Source organism: Scomber japonicus, chromosome 11, assembly GCF_027409825.1.
Source record: "Scomber japonicus isolate fScoJap1 chromosome 11, fScoJap1.pri, whole genome shotgun sequence".
Lineage (NCBI taxonomy): Eukaryota > Metazoa > Chordata > Actinopteri > Scombriformes > Scombridae > Scomber > Scomber japonicus.
The window spans coordinates 5,410,140-5,426,003 of NC_070588.1; the positions used below are offsets into that span (position 1 = coordinate 5,410,140).

At 47.5% G+C, this 15,864-nt stretch overlaps 1 protein-coding gene across 1 annotated transcript in view; it reads right to left on the reverse strand.

The window, feature by feature from the left end:
• The window catches only part of LOC128367754 (collagen alpha-3(VI) chain), a 112,157-nt gene that overhangs the window by 21,762 nt on the left and 74,531 nt on the right, over positions 1 to 15,864 (reverse strand). The window lies entirely within an intron of this gene.

Below are 15,864 nucleotides of genomic sequence, written 5' to 3' on the forward strand. Positions count from 1 at the left end.
TTCCAATGCCAATGGTAAAGACACCCTGCTGTTTGAGAGCAGAGGCTGGGGTATCTACATTGTCAAAAGACCTTCCACCATTTAGCAGGATCAGTATCTGTGGAACACCTTGCAGGTGCCTACTCCCGGTGGACTGTGTAAAAACGTTGTCCCTGACATACTGGAGGGCTGCCCCGGTGTTGAGGGGTCTTCCTCCTCTATGTCTCAGCCCTCTGACCGAATCCAAAATGTCCTCTCTTGTGGTGTACGTGTTCAGATAGAAATGGACCTCTGGATCTCTGCTGTACTGAACCACTGAGACACGGTCTGTGTTGTCATCCACACTGAGTGTCTCTATTACTCTCTGGACAAAGTCTTGAATGGCTGGGAAGCCATTTCTTGTGCCATTGGAACCATCCAAAAGGAATACAATATCCTTTTTGGTAATGCCAACTGATAAAACAGATGAAGACAAACAATATAAACCTCTGAAAACAGTCCCTCCATGGACTAATCATTGTGAGGTGGCTATTTTTTTGATATCATGTAAAGCTATCTTAAACATTTTAAACATTTGGAAAGCACACCACAACTCTTGAAATACATATATGGAGCTAAGCAGGTCTAAGATATCATGAGTTTCTTCCCTTCATTGAAGGTTATACAAGCCAGCTGTGCCTTAAAGATAGCGAGCCAATTTACATACCAGGTAAAGTTGGTGATTCTGGGATCATGTCAAGAACAACAGCCTCCACGGAAGACTGAAGTTGTTGTTGGACACTGGGAAGGTCAGTGAATTCAGGCACAGAGAGAGCATAACTGGGGTCGTAGGATATCATCTGAAGTTCTTCACTATCAGAGCTACTAGTGCCAACTGCAAAGGTCAAGACTCCCAGCTGTTTGAGAGCAGAAGCTGGTGCATCAACACTGTCAAAGGAACTTTCACCACTTAGCAATATTAGGATCTGTGGGACTCCTTCCAAGCGCCTGCTTCCGGCAGAGGCTGTGAAGACATTATCCTTCAAATACTGAAGAGCTGCTCCAGTGTTGAGGGTTGTTCCACCTTTGTGACTCAAACCCCTAACAGACTCTAGGATCTCATCATTTGTTGTGTATGTGTTCAGATAGAATTGAACAACTGGATCTCTGCTGTACTGAACCACTGAGACACGGTCCTTGTTATCATCCACACTAAGAGTCTCTATTACTCTTTCGACAAAGTCTCTCATGGCTGGGAATCCAGTTCTAGTACCATCAGATCCATCCAACAAGAACACAACATCCCTTCCTGCTGACTTTCTATCCACTGGGGAAAATGAAACTTTATTAGATTTATGGAACTTCATGTATCAGACATTTTACTTGTCAACATCAGCTGATGAAAGCTAACCACTGGTTTAAAGCATGCTCCTATAATACTGGAACACATTTTATTCTAACGGGTACAGGTTGATGAATCAGAAAAGATAGGTTTCATACACCTGAATTTGTGTTCCAATATATTACTATGATGGACAAAATTGGTGTTTTTCTTACCACTTAATGTTGGTGTCATAAGCATGGCCCTCACTAGCACTTTGCTCATTACAGAGGAGAGCCGTTCTTGGACAGTGGGGAGGTCAGTGAACTCAGACACAGATAGAGCGTAACTAGGGTCATACGATATCTTCTGCAGCTCTCTACTGTCAGAGTTCCTTGTTCCAATGCCAATGGAAAAGACGCCCTGCTGTTTGAGAGCAGAGGCTGGGGTATCTACATTGTCAAAAGACCTTCCACCATTTAGCAGGATCAGTATCTGTGGAACACCTTGCAGGTGCCTACTCCCGGAGGAGTTTGTAAAAACGTTGTCCCTGACGTATTGGAGGGCTGCCCCAGTGTTGAGGGGTCTGCCTCCTTTGTGTCTCAGCCCTCTGACCGAATCCAAAATGTCCTCTCTTGTGGTGTACGTGTTCAGATAGAATTGGACCTCTGCGTCTCTGCTGTACTGGACCACAGAGACACGGTCTTTATTTACTCCCACATTGAGTTTCTCCACCGCTCTCTCAACAAAATCACGCATGGCAGGGAAGCCATTCCTTGTGCCATCGGAACCATCCAGAAGGAATACGATATCCTTTTTGGCAGTGTCAACTGAGAAAAGACAGGAAGACAAACAAGATAAACCTCTGCAAAAAGTACCCTAGTGGCCTATTCATCAACTGGTGGACGTGTGTATTTTTTCAAAGAGCCTAACACTGCCTACTTCAATTTTAAACACTTGGAAAGCACACCACCACCTCTCTTTAAATGCACACATGGAGCTAAACAAGTATTGCACTTAATTTCTTCCTTTCCTTCATTATTGGATAAAACTAATCAGGCAGCCGTTCAAGCCAGCAAGAGGCTGTGCTTGTTAACATACCAGGTACGGTGGGTGCTTCTGGGGTGACGTCAACAATCACAGCCTCCACGGAAGACTGAAGTTGCTGTTGGACGCTGGGAAGGTCAGTGAATTCAGACACAGAGAGAGCATAACTGGGGTCGTGGGCTATCGTCTGCAGTTCTTTGCCATCAGAGCTCCTGGTACCGATTGCAAAGGTCAAGACTCCCTGCTGTTTGAGAGCAGAAGCTGGTGCATCAACACTGTCAAAAGACCTTCCACCACTTAGCAATATTAGGACCTGAGGGACTCCTTCCAGGCGCCTGCTTCCGGCAGAGGCCGTGAAGACGTTATCCCTCAAGTACTGGAGAGCTGCTCCAGTGTTGAGGGGTCTTCCGCCTTTGTGCCGCAAACCTGTAAGAGCGTCAAGGATCTCGCCCTTTGTGGCGTACGTGTTCAGATAGAACTGGGCAGCTGGATCTCTGCTGTACTGAACCACTGAGACACGGTCCGTGGTGTCATCCACACTGAGTGTCTCTACTACTCTCTGGACAAAGTCTCGCATGGCAGGGAATCCAGTTCTAGTACCATCAGATCCATCCAACAAGAACACAACATCCCTTCCTCGTGGCTTTCTGTCCACTAGGGAACACAAAATTTGAGACATTTTTAACTTCATGTGTCAAACATTTACTGTGTCAACGTCAGATGGCGAAAGCTGAACTCAACCTTTACAATCTGCTCTATTCTTACTGGCGCAACTGTTTTGCCCTAAGTGGAACTGGCTGACACAAACTCAGTAAAAGTACACTTAAATACACTTCAGTTTGCCTCCCACTATGATCTTGGGATGGAAAAATGGGTGACTTTCTTACCAGTTACTGTTGGTGTCATGGGTGTGACCCTCACTAGCACTTTGCTCATTACAGAGGAGAGCCGTTCTTGGACAGTGGGGAGGTCAGTGAACTCAGACACAGATAGAGCGTAACTAGGGTCATACGATATCTTCTGCAGCTCTCTACTGTCAGAGTTCCTTGTTCCAATGCCAATGGAAAAGACGCCCTGCTGTTTGAGAGCAGAGGCTGGGGTATCTACATTGTCAAAAGACCTTCCACCATTTAGCAGGATCAGTATCTGTGGAACACCTTGCAGGTGCCTACTCCCGGAGGAGTTTGTAAAAACGTTGTCCCTGACGTATTGGAGGGCTGCCCCAGTGTTGAGGGGTCTGCCTCCTTTGTGTCTCAGCCCTCTGACCGAATCCAAAATGTCCTCTTTTGTGGTGTACGTGTTCAGATAGAATTGGACCTCTGCGTCTCTGCTGTACTGGACAACAGAGACACGGTCTTTGTTTACTCCCACATTGAGTTTCTCCACCGCTCTCTCAACAAAATCACGCATGGCAGGGAAGCCATTTCTTGTGCCATCGGAACCATCCAGAAGGAATACGATATCCTTTTTGGCAGTGTCAACTGAGAAAAGACAGGAAGACAAACAAGATAAACCTCTGCAAAAAGTACCCTAGTGGCCTATTCATCAACTGGTGGACGTGTGTATTTTTTCAAAGAGCCTAACACTGCCTACTTCAATTTTAAACACTTGGAAAGCACACCACCACCTCTCTTTAAATGCACAAATGGAGCTAAACAAGTATTGCACTTAATTTCTTCCTTTCCTTCATTATTGGATAAAACTAATCAGGCAGCCGTTCAAGCCAGCAAGAGGCTGTGCTTGTTAACATACCAGGTACGGTGGGTGCTTCTGGGGTGACGTCAACAATCACAGCCTCCACGGAAGACTGAAGTTGCTGTTGGACGCTGGGAAGGTCAGTGAATTCAGACACAGAGAGAGCATAACTGGGGTCGTGGGCTATCGTCTGCAGTTCTTTGCTATCAGAGCTCCTGGTACCGATTGCAAAGGTCAAGACTCCCTGCTGTTTGAGAGCAGAAGCTGGTGCATCAACACTGTCAAAAGACCTTCCACCACTTAGCAATATTAGGACCTGAGGGACTCCTTCCAGGCGCCTGCTTCCGGCAGAGGCCGTGAAGACGTTATCCCTCAAGTACTGGAGAGCTGCTCCAGTGTTGAGGGGTCTTCCGCCTTTGTGCCGCAAACCTGTAAGAGCGTCAAGGATCTCGCCCTTTGTGGCGTACGTGTTCAGATAGAACTGGGCAGCTGGATCTCTGCTGTACTGAACCACTGAGACAAGGTCCGTGGTGTCATCCACACTGAGTGTCTCTACTACTCTCTGGACAAAGTCTCGCATGGCAGGGAATCCAGTTCTAGTACCATCAGATCCATCCAACAAGAACACAACATCCCTTCCTCGTGGCTTTCTGTCCACTAGGGAACACAAAATTTGAGACATTTTTAACTTCATGTGTCAAACATTTACTGTGTCAACGTCAGATGGCGAAAGCTGAACTCAACCTTTACAATCTGCTCTATTCTTACTGGCGCAACTGTTTTGCCCTAAGTGGAACTGGCTGACACAAACTCAGTAAAAGTACACTTAAATACACTTCAGTTTGCCTCCCACTATGATCTTGGGATGGAAAAATGGGTGACTTTCTTACCAGTTACTGTTGGTGTCATGGGCGTGACCCTCACTAGCACTTTGCTCATTACAGAGGAGAGCCGTTCTTGGACAGTGGGGAGGTCAGTGAACTCAGACACAGATAGAGCGTAACTAGGGTCATACGATATCTTCTGCAGCTCTCTACTGTCAGAGTTCCTTGTTCCAATGCCAATGGAAAAGACGCCCTGCTGTTTGAGAGCAGAGGCTGGGGTATCTACATTGTCAAAAGACCTTCCACCATTTAGCAGGATCAGTATCTGTGGAACACCTTGCAGGTGCCTACTCCCGGAGGAGTTTGTAAAAACGTTGTCCCTGACGTATTGGAGGGCTGCCCCGGTGTTGAGGGGTCTGCCTCCTTTGTGTCTCAGCCCTCTGACCGAATCCAAAATGTCCTCTTTTGTGGTGTACGTGTTCAGATAGAATTGGACCTCTGCGTCTCTGCTGTACTGGACAACAGAGACACGGTCTTTGTTTACTCCCACATTGAGTTTCTCCACCGCTCTCTCAACAAAATCACGCATGGCAGGGAAGCCATTTCTTGTGCCATCGGAACCATCCAGAAGGAATACGATATCCTTTTTGGCAGTGTCAACTGAGAAAAGACAGGAAGACAAACAAGATAAACCTCTGCAAAAAGTACCCTAGTGGCCTATTCATCAACTGGTGGACGTGTGTATTTTTTTCAAAGAGCCTAACACTGCCTACTTCAATTTTAAACACTTGGAAAGCACACCACCACCTCTCTTTAAATGCACACATGGGGCTAAACAAGTATTGCACTTAATTTCTTCCTTTCCTTCATTATTGGATAAAACTAATCAGGCAGCCCTTCAAGCCAGCAAGAGGCTGTGCTTGTTAACATACCAGGTACGGTGGGTGCTTCTGGGGTGACGTCAACAATCACAGCCTCCACGGAAGACTGAAGTTGCTGTTGGACGCTGGGAAGGTCAGTGAATTCAGACACAGAGAGAGCATAACTGGGGTCGTGGGCTATCGTCTGCAGTTCTTTGCTATCAGAGCTCCTGGTACCGATTGCAAAGGTCAAGACTCCCTGCTGTTTGAGAGCAGAAGCTGGTGCATCAACACTGTCAAAAGACCTTCCACCACTTAGCAATATTAGGACCTGAGGGACTCCTTCCAGGCGCCTGCTTCCGGCAGAGGCCGTGAAGACGTTATCCCTCAAGTACTGGAGAGCTGCTCCAGTGTTGAGGGGTCTTCCGCCTTTGTGCCGCAAACCTGTAAGAGCGTCAAGGATCTCGCCCTTTGTGGTGTACGTGTTCAGATAGAACTGGGCAGCTGGATCTCTGCTGTACTGAACCACTGAGACACGGTCCGTGGTGTCATCCACACTGAGTGTCTCTACTACTCTCTGGACAAAGTCTCGCATGGCAGGGAATCCAGTTCTAGTACCATCAGATCCATCCAACAAGAACACAACATCCCTTCCTCGTGGCTTTCTGTCCACTAGGGAACACAAAATTTGAGACATTTTTAACTTCATGTGTCAAACATTTACTGTGTCAACGTCAGATGGCGAAAGCTGAACTCAACCTTTACAATCTGCTCTATTCTTACTGGCGCAACTGTTTTGCCCTAAGTGGAACTGGCTGACACAAACTCAGTAAAAGTACACTTAAATATACTTCAGTTTGCCTCCCACTATGATCTTGGGATGGAAAAATGGGTGACTTTCTTACCAGTTACTGTTGGTGTCATGGGCGTGACCCTCACTAGCACTTTGCTCATTACAGAGGAGAGCCGTTCTTGGACAGTGGGGAGGTCAGTGAACTCAGACACAGATAGAGCGTAACTAGGGTCATACGATATCTTCTGCAGCTCTCTACTGTCAGAGTTCCTTGTTCCAATGCCAATGGAAAAGACGCCCTGCTGTTTGAGAGCAGAGGCTGGGGTATCTACATTGTCAAAAGACCTTCCACCATTTAGCAGGATCAGTATCTGTGGAACACCTTGCAGGTGCCTACTCCCGGAGGAGTTTGTAAAAACGTTGTCCCTGACGTATTGGAGGGCTGCCCCAGTGTTGAGGGGTCTGCCTCCTTTGTGTCTCAGCCCTCTGACCGAATCCAAAATGTCCTCTTTTGTGGTGTACGTGTTCAGATAGAATTGGACCTCTGCGTCTCTGCTGTACTGGACAACAGAGACACGGTCTTTGTTTACTCCCACATTGAGTTTCTCCACCGCTCTCTCAACAAAATCACGCATGGCAGGGAAGCCATTTCTTGTGCCATCGGAACCATCCAGAAGGAATACGATATCCTTTTTGGCAGTGTCAACTGAAAAAAGACAGGAAGACAAACAAGATAAACCTCTGCAAAAAGTACCCTAGTGGCCTATTCATCAACTGGTGGACGTGTGTATTTTTTTTCAAAGAGCCTAACACTGCCTACTTCAATTTTAAACACTTGGAAAGCACACCACCACCTCTCTTTAAATGCACACATGGGGCTAAACAAGTATTGCACTTAATTTCTTCCTTTCCTTCATTATTGGATAAAACTAATCAGGCAGCCCTTCAAGCCAGCAAGAGGCTGTGCTTGTTAACATACCAGGTACGGTGGGTGCTTCTGGGGTGACGTCAACAATCACAGCCTCCACGGAAGACTGAAGTTGCTGTTGGACGCTGGGAAGGTCAGTGAATTCAGACACAGAGAGAGCATAACTGGGGTCGTGGGCTATCGTCTGCAGTTCTTTGCTATCAGAGCTCCTGGTACCGATTGCAAAGGTCAAGACTCCCTGCTGTTTGAGAGCAGAAGCTGGTGCATCAACACTGTCAAAAGACCTTCCACCACTTAGCAATATTAGGACCTGAGGGACTCCTTCCAGGCGCCTGCTTCCGGCAGAGGCCGTGAAGACGTTATCCCTCAAGTACTGGAGAGCTGCTCCAGTGTTGAGGGGTCTTCCGCCTTTGTGCCGCAAACCTGTAAGAGCGTCAAGGATCTCGCCCTTTGTGGTGTACGTGTTCAGATAGAACTGGGCAGCTGGATCTCTGCTGTACTGAACCACTGAGACACGGTCCGTGGTGTCATCCACACTGAGTGTCTCTACTACTCTCTGGACAAAGTCTCGCATGGCTGGGAATCCAGTTCTAGTACCATCAGATCCATCCAACAAGAACACAACATCCCTTCCTCGTGGCTTTCTGTCCACTAGGGAACACAAAATTTGAGACATTTTTAACTTCATGTGTCAAACATTTACTGTGTCAACGTCAGATGGCGAAAGCTGAACTCAACCTTTACAATCTGCTCTATTCTTACTGGCGCAACTGTTTTGCCCTAAGTGGAACTGGCTGACACAAACTCAGTAAAAGTACACTTAAATACACTTCAGTTTGCCTCCCACTATGATCTTGGGATGGAAAAATGGGTGACTTTCTTACCAGTTACTGTTGGTGTCATGGGCGTGACCCTCACTAGCACTTTGCTCATTACAGAGGAGAGCCGTTCTTGGACAGTGGGGAGGTCAGTGAACTCAGATACAGATAGAGCGTAACTAGGGTCATACGATATCTTCTGCAGCTCTCTACTGTCAGAGTTCCTTGTTCCAATGCCAATGGAAAAGACGCCCTGCTGTTTGAGAGCAGAGGCTGGGGTATCTACATTGTCAAAAGACCTTCCACCATTTAGCAGGATCAGTATCTGTGGAACACCTTGCAGGTGCCTACTCCCGGAGGAGTTTGTAAAAACGTTGTCCCTGACGTATTGGAGGGCTGCCCCGGTGTTGAGGGGTCTGCCTCCTTTGTGTCTCAGCCCTCTGACCGAATCCAAAATGTCCTCTCTTGTGGTGTACGTGTTCAGATAGAATTGGACCTCTGCGTCTCTGCTGTACTGGACCACAGAGACACGGTCTTTGTTTACTCCCACATTGAGTTTCTCCACCGCTCTCTCAACAAAATCACGCATGGCAGGGAAGCCATTCCTTGTGCCATCGGAACCATCCAGAAGGAATACGATATCCTTTTTGGCAGTGTCAACTGAGAAAAGACAGGAAGACAAACAAGATAAACCTCTGCAAAAAGTAGCCTAGTGGCCTATTCATCAACTGGTGGACGTGTGTATTTTTTTCAAAGAGCCTAACACTGCCTACTTCAATTTTAAACACTTGGAAAGCACACCACCACCTCTCTTCAAATGCACACATGGAGCTAAACAAATATTGCACTTAATTTCTTCCTTTCCTTCATTATTGGATAAAACTAATCAGGCAGCCCTTCAAGCCAGCAAGAGGCTGTGCTTGTTAACATACCAGGTACGGTGGGTGCTTCTGGGGTGACGTCAACAATCACAGCCTCCACGGAAGACTGAAGTTGCTGTTGGACGCTGGGAAGGTCAGTGAATTCAGACACAGAGAGAGCATAACTGGGGTCGTGGGCTATCGTCTGCAGTTCTTTGCTATCAGAGCTCCTGGTACCGATTGCAAAGGTCAAGACTCCCTGCTGTTTGAGAGCAGAAGCTGGTGCATCAACACTGTCAAAAGACCTTCCACCACTTAGCAATATTAGGACCTGAGGGACTCCTTCCAGGCGCCTGCTTCCGGCAGAGGCCGTGAAGACGTTATCCCTCAAGTACTGGAGAGCTGCTCCAGTGTTGAGGGGTCTTCCGCCTTTGTGCCGCAAACCTGTAAGAGCGTCAAGGATTTCGCCCTTTGTGGCGTACGTGTTCAGATAGAACTGGGCAGCTGGATCTCTGCTGTACTGAACCACTGAGACACGGTCCGTGGTGTCATCCACACTGAGTGTCTCTACTACTCTCTGGACAAAGTCTCGCATGGCTGGGAATCCAGTTCTAGTACCATCAGATCCATCCAACAAGAACACAACATCCCTTCCTCGTGGCTTTCTGTCCACTAGGGAACACAAAATTTGAGACATTTTTAACTTCATGTGTCAAACATTTACTGTGTCAACGTCAGATGGCGAAAGCTGAACTCAACCTTTACAATCTGCTCTATTCTTACTGGCGCAACTGTTTTGCCCTAAGTGGAACTGGCTGACACAAACTCAGTAAAAGTACACTTAAATACACTTCAGTTTGCCTCCCACTATGATCTTGGGATGGAAAAATGGGTGACTTTCTTACCAGTTACTGTTGGTGTCATGGGCGTGACCCTCACTAGCACTTTGCTCATTACAGAGGAGAGCCGTTCTTGGACAGTGGGGAGGTCAGTGAACTCAGATACAGATAGAGCGTAACTAGGGTCATACGATATCTTCTGCAGCTCTCTACTGTCAGAGTTCCTTGTTCCAATGCCAATGGAAAAGACGCCCTGCTGTTTGAGAGCAGAGGCTGGGGTATCTACATTGTCAAAAGACCTTCCACCATTTAGCAGGATCAGTATCTGTGGAACACCTTGCAGGTGCCTACTCCCGGAGGAGTTTGTAAAAACGTTGTCCCTGACGTATTGGAGGGCTGCCCCGGTGTTGAGGGGTCTGCCTCCTTTGTGTCTCAGCCCTCTGACCGAATCCAAAATGTCCTCTCTTGTGGTGTACGTGTTCAGATAGAATTGGACCTCTGCGTCTCTGCTGTACTGGACAACAGAGACACGGCCTTTGTTTACTCCCACATTGAGTTTCTCCACCGCTCTCTCAACAAAATCACGCATGGCAGGGAAGCCATTCCTTGTGCCATCGGAACCATCCAGAAGGAATACGATATCCTTTTTGGCAGTGTCAACTGAGAAAAGACAGGAAGACAAACAAGATAAACCTCTGCAAAAAGTACCCTAGTGGCCTATTCATCAACTGGTGGACGTGTGTATTTTTTTCAAAGAGCCTAACACTGCCTACTTCAATTTTAAACACTTGGAAAGCACACCACCACCTCTCTTTAAATGCACACATGGAGCTAAACAAGTATTGCACTTAATTTCTTCCTTTCCTTCATTATTGGATAAAACTAATCAGGCAGCCCTTCAAGCCAGCAAGAGGCTGTGCTTGTTAACATACCAGGTACGGTGGGTGCTTCTGGGGTGACGTCAACAATCACAGCCTCCACGGAAGACTGAAGTTGCTGTTGGACGCTGGGAAGGTCAGTGAATTCAGACACAGAGAGAGCATAACTGGGGTCGTGGGCTATCGTCTGCAGTTCTTTGCTATCAGAGCTCCTGGTACCGATTGCAAAGGTCAAGACTCCCTGCTGTTTGAGAGCAGAAGCTGGTGCATCAACACTGTCAAAAGACCTTCCACCACTTAGCAATATTAGGACCTGAGGGACTCCTTCCAGGCGCCTGCTTCCGGCAGAGGCCGTGAAGACGTTATCCCTCAAGTACTGGAGAGCTGCTCCAGTGTTGAGGGGTCTTCCGCCTTTGTGCCGCAAACCTGTAAGAGCGTCAAGGATCTCGCCCTTTGTGGCGTACGTGTTCAGATAGAACTGGGCAGCTGGATCTCTGCTGTACTGAACCACTGAGACACGGTCCGTGGTGTCATCCACACTGAGTGTCTCTACTACTCTCTGGACAAAGTCTCGCATGGCAGGGAATCCAGTTCTAGTACCATCAGATCCATCCAACAAGAACACAACATCCCTTCCTCGTGGCTTTCTGTCCACTAGGGAACACAAAATTTGAGACATTTTTAACTTCATGTGTCAAACATTTACTGTGTCAACGTCAGATGGCGAAAGCTGAACTCAACCTTTACAATCTGCTCTATTCTTACTGGCGCAACTGTTTTGCCCTAAGTGGAACTGGCTGACACAAACTCAGTAAAAGTACACTTAAATACACTTCAGTTTGCCTCCCACTATGATCTTGGGATGGAAAAATGGGTGACTTTCTTACCAGTTACTGTTGGTGTCATGGGCGTGACCCTCACTAGCACTTTGCTCATTACAGAGGAGAGCCGTTCTTGGACAGTGGGGAGGTCAGTGAACTCAGACACAGATAGAGCGTAACTAGGGTCATACGATATCTTCTGCAGCTCTCTACTGTCAGAGTTCCTTGTTCCAATGCCAATGGAAAAGACGCCCTGCTGTTTGAGAGCAGAGGCTGGGGTATCTACATTGTCAAAAGACCTTCCACCATTTAGCAGGATCAGTATCTGTGGAACACCTTGCAGGTGCCTACTCCCGGAGGAGTTTGTAAAAACGTTGTCCCTGACGTATTGGAGGGCTGCCCCGGTGTTGAGGGGTCTGCCTCCTTTGTGTCTCAGCCCTCTGACCGAATCCAAAATGTCCTCTTTTGTGGTGTACGTGTTCAGATAGAATTGGACCTCTGCGTCTCTGCTGTACTGGACAACAGAGACACGGTCTTTGTTTACTCCCACATTGAGTTTCTCCACCGCTCTCTCAACAAAATCACGCATGGCAGGGAAGCCATTCCTTGTGCCATCGGAACCATCCAGAAGGAATACGATATCCTTTTTGGCAGTGTCAACTGAGAAAAGACAGGAAGACAAACAAGATAAACCTCTGCAAAAAGTACCCTAGTGGCCTATTCATCAACTGGTGGACGTGTGTATTTTTTTCAAAGAGCCTAACACTGCCTACTTCAATTTTAAACACTTGGAAAGCACACCACCACCTCTCTTTAAATGCACACATGGGGCTAAACAAGTATTGCACTTAATTTCTTCCTTTCCTTCATTATTGGATAAAACTAATCAGGCAGCCCTTCAAGCCAGCAAGAGGCTGTGCTTGTTAACATACCAGGTACGGTGGGTGCTTCTGGGGTGACGTCAACAATCACAGCCTCCACGGAAGACTGAAGTTGCTGTTGGACGCTGGGAAGGTCAGTGAATTCAGACACAGAGAGAGCATAACTGGGGTCGTGGGCTATCGTCTGCAGTTCTTTGCTATCAGAGCTCCTGGTACCGATTGCAAAGGTCAAGACTCCCTGCTGTTTGAGAGCAGAAGCTGGTGCATCAACACTGTCAAAAGACCTTCCACCACTTAGCAATATTAGGACCTGAGGGACTCCTTCCAGGCGCCTGCTTCCGGCAGAGGCCGTGAAGACGTTATCCCTCAAGTACTGGAGAGCTGCTCCAGTGTTGAGGGGTCTTCCGCCTTTGTGCCGCAAACCTGTAAGAGCGTCAAGGATCTCGCCCTTTGTGGCGTACGTGTTCAGATAGAACTGGGCAGCTGTATCTCTGCTGTACTGAACCACTGAGACACGGTCCGTGGTGTCATCCACACTGAGTGTCTCTACTACTCTCTGGACAAAGTCTCGCATGGCAGGGAATCCAGTTCTAGTACCATCAGATCCATCCAACAAGAACACAACATCCCTTCCTCGTGGCTTTCTGTCCACTAGGGAACACAAAATTTGAGACATTTTTAACTTCATGTGTCAAACATTTACTGTGTCAACGTCAGATGGCGAAAGCTGAACTCAACCTTTACAATCTGCTCTATTCTTACTGGCGCAACTGTTTTGCCCTAAGTGGAACTGGCTGACACAAACTCAGTAAAAGTACACTTAAATACACTTCAGTTTGCCTCCCACTATGATCTTGGGATGGAAAAATGGGTGACTTTCTTACCAGTTACTGTTGGTGTCATGGGCGTGACCCTCACTAGCACTTTGCTCATTACAGAGGAGAGCCGTTCTTGGACAGTGGGGAGGTCAGTGAACTCAGACACAGATAGAGCGTAACTAGGGTCATACGATATCTTCTGCAGCTCTCTACTGTCAGAGTTCCTTGTTCCAATGCCAATGGAAAAGACGCCCTGCTGTTTGAGAGCAGAGGCTGGGGTATCTACATTGTCAAAAGACCTTCCACCATTTAGCAGGATCAGTATCTGTGGAACACCTTGCAGGTGCCTACTCCCGGAGGAGTTTGTAAAAACGTTGTCCCTGACGTATTGGAGGGCTGCCCCGGTGTTGAGGGGTCTGCCTCCTTTGTGTCTCAGCCCTCTGACCGAATCCAAAATGTCCTCTCTTGTGGTGTACGTGTTCAGATAGAATTGGACCTCTGCGTCTCTGCTGTACTGGACCACAGAGACACGGTCTTTATTTACTCCCACATTGAGTTTCTCCACCGCTCTCTCAACAAAATCACGCATGGCAGGGAAGCCATTTCTTGTGCCATCGGAACCATCCAGAAGGAATACGATATCCTTTTTGGCAGTGTCAACTGAGAAAAGACAGGAAGACAAACAAGATAAACCTCTGCAAAAAGTACCCTAGTGGCCTATTCATCAACTGGTGGACGTGTATATTTTTTTCAAAGAGCCTAACACTGCCTACTTCAATTTTAAACACTTGGAAAGCACACCGCCACCTCCCTTCAAATGTACACATGGAGCTAAACAAGTATTGCACTTAATTTCTTCCTTTCCTTCATTATTGGATAAAACTAATCAGGCAGCCCTTCAAGCCAGCAAGAGGCTGTGCTTGTTAACATACCAGGTACGGTGGGTGCTTCTGGGGTGACGTCAACAATCACAGCCTCCACGGAAGACTGAAGTTGCTGTTGGACGCTGGGAAGGTCAGTGAATTCAGACACAGAGAGAGCATAACTGGGGTCGTGGGCTATCGTCTGCAGTTCTTTGCTATCAGAGCTCCTGGTACCGATTGCAAAGGTCAAGACTCCCTGCTGTTTGAGAGCAGAAGCTGGTGCATCAACACTGTCAAAAGACCTTCCACCACTTAGCAATATTAGGACCTGAGGGACTCCTTCCAGGCGCCTGCTTCCGGCAGAGGCCGTGAAGACGTTATCCCTCAAGTACTGGAGAGCTGCTCCAGTGTTGAGGGGTCTTCCGCCTTTGTGCCGCAAACCTGTAAGAGTGTCAAGGATCTCGCCCTTTGTGGTGTACGTGTTCAGATAGAACTGGGCAGCTGGATCTCTGCTGTACTGAACCACTGAGACACGGTCCGTGGTGTCATCCACACTGAGTGTCTCTACTACTCTCTGGACAAAGTCTCGCATGGCTGGGAATCCAGTTCTAGTACCATCAGATCCATCCAACAAGAACACAACATCCCTTCCTCGTGGCTTTCTGTCCACTAGGGAACACAAAATTTGAGACATTTTTAACTTCATGTGTCAAACATTTACTGTGTCAACGTCAGATGGCGAAAGCTGAACTCAACCTTTACAATCTGCTCTATTCTTACTGGCGCAACTGTTTTGCCCTAAGTGGAACTGGCTGACACAAACTCAGTAAAAGTACACTTAAATACACTTCAGTTTGCCTCCCACTATGATCTTGGGATGGAAAAATGGGTGACTTTCTTACCAGTTACTGTTGGTGTCATGGGCGTGACCCTCACTAGCACTTTGCTCATTACAGAGGAGAGCCGTTCTTGGACAGTGGGGAGGTCAGTGAACTCAGATACAGATAGAGCGTAACTAGGGTCATACGATATCTTCTGCAGCTCTCTACTGTCAGAGTTCCTTGTTCCAATGCCAATGGAAAAGACGCCCTGCTGTTTGAGAGCAGAGGCTGGGGTATCTACATTGTCAAAAGACCTTCCACCATTTAGCAGGATCAGTATCTGTGGAACACCTTGCAGGTGCCTACTCCCGGAGGAGTTTGTAAAAACGTTGTCCCTGACGTATTGGAGGGCTGCCCCGGTGTTGAGGGGTCTGCCTCCTTTGTGTCTCAGCCCTCTGACCGAATCCAAAATGTCCTCTCTTGTGGTGTACGTGTTCAGATAGAATTGGACCTCTGCGTCTCTGCTGTACTGGACCACAGAGACACGGTCTTTGTTTACTCCCACATTGAGTTTCTCCACCGCTCTCTCAACAAAATCACGCATGGCAGGGAAGCCATTCCTTGTGCCATCGGAACCATCCAGAAGGAATACGATATCCTTTTTGGCAGTGTCAACTGAGAAAAGACAGGAAGACAAACAAGATAAACCTCTGCAAAAAGTAGCCTAGTGGCCTATTCATCAACTGGTGGACGTGTGTATTTTTTTCAAAGAGCCTAACACTGCCTACTTCAATTTTAAACACTTGGAAAGCACACCACCACCTCTCTTCAAATGCACA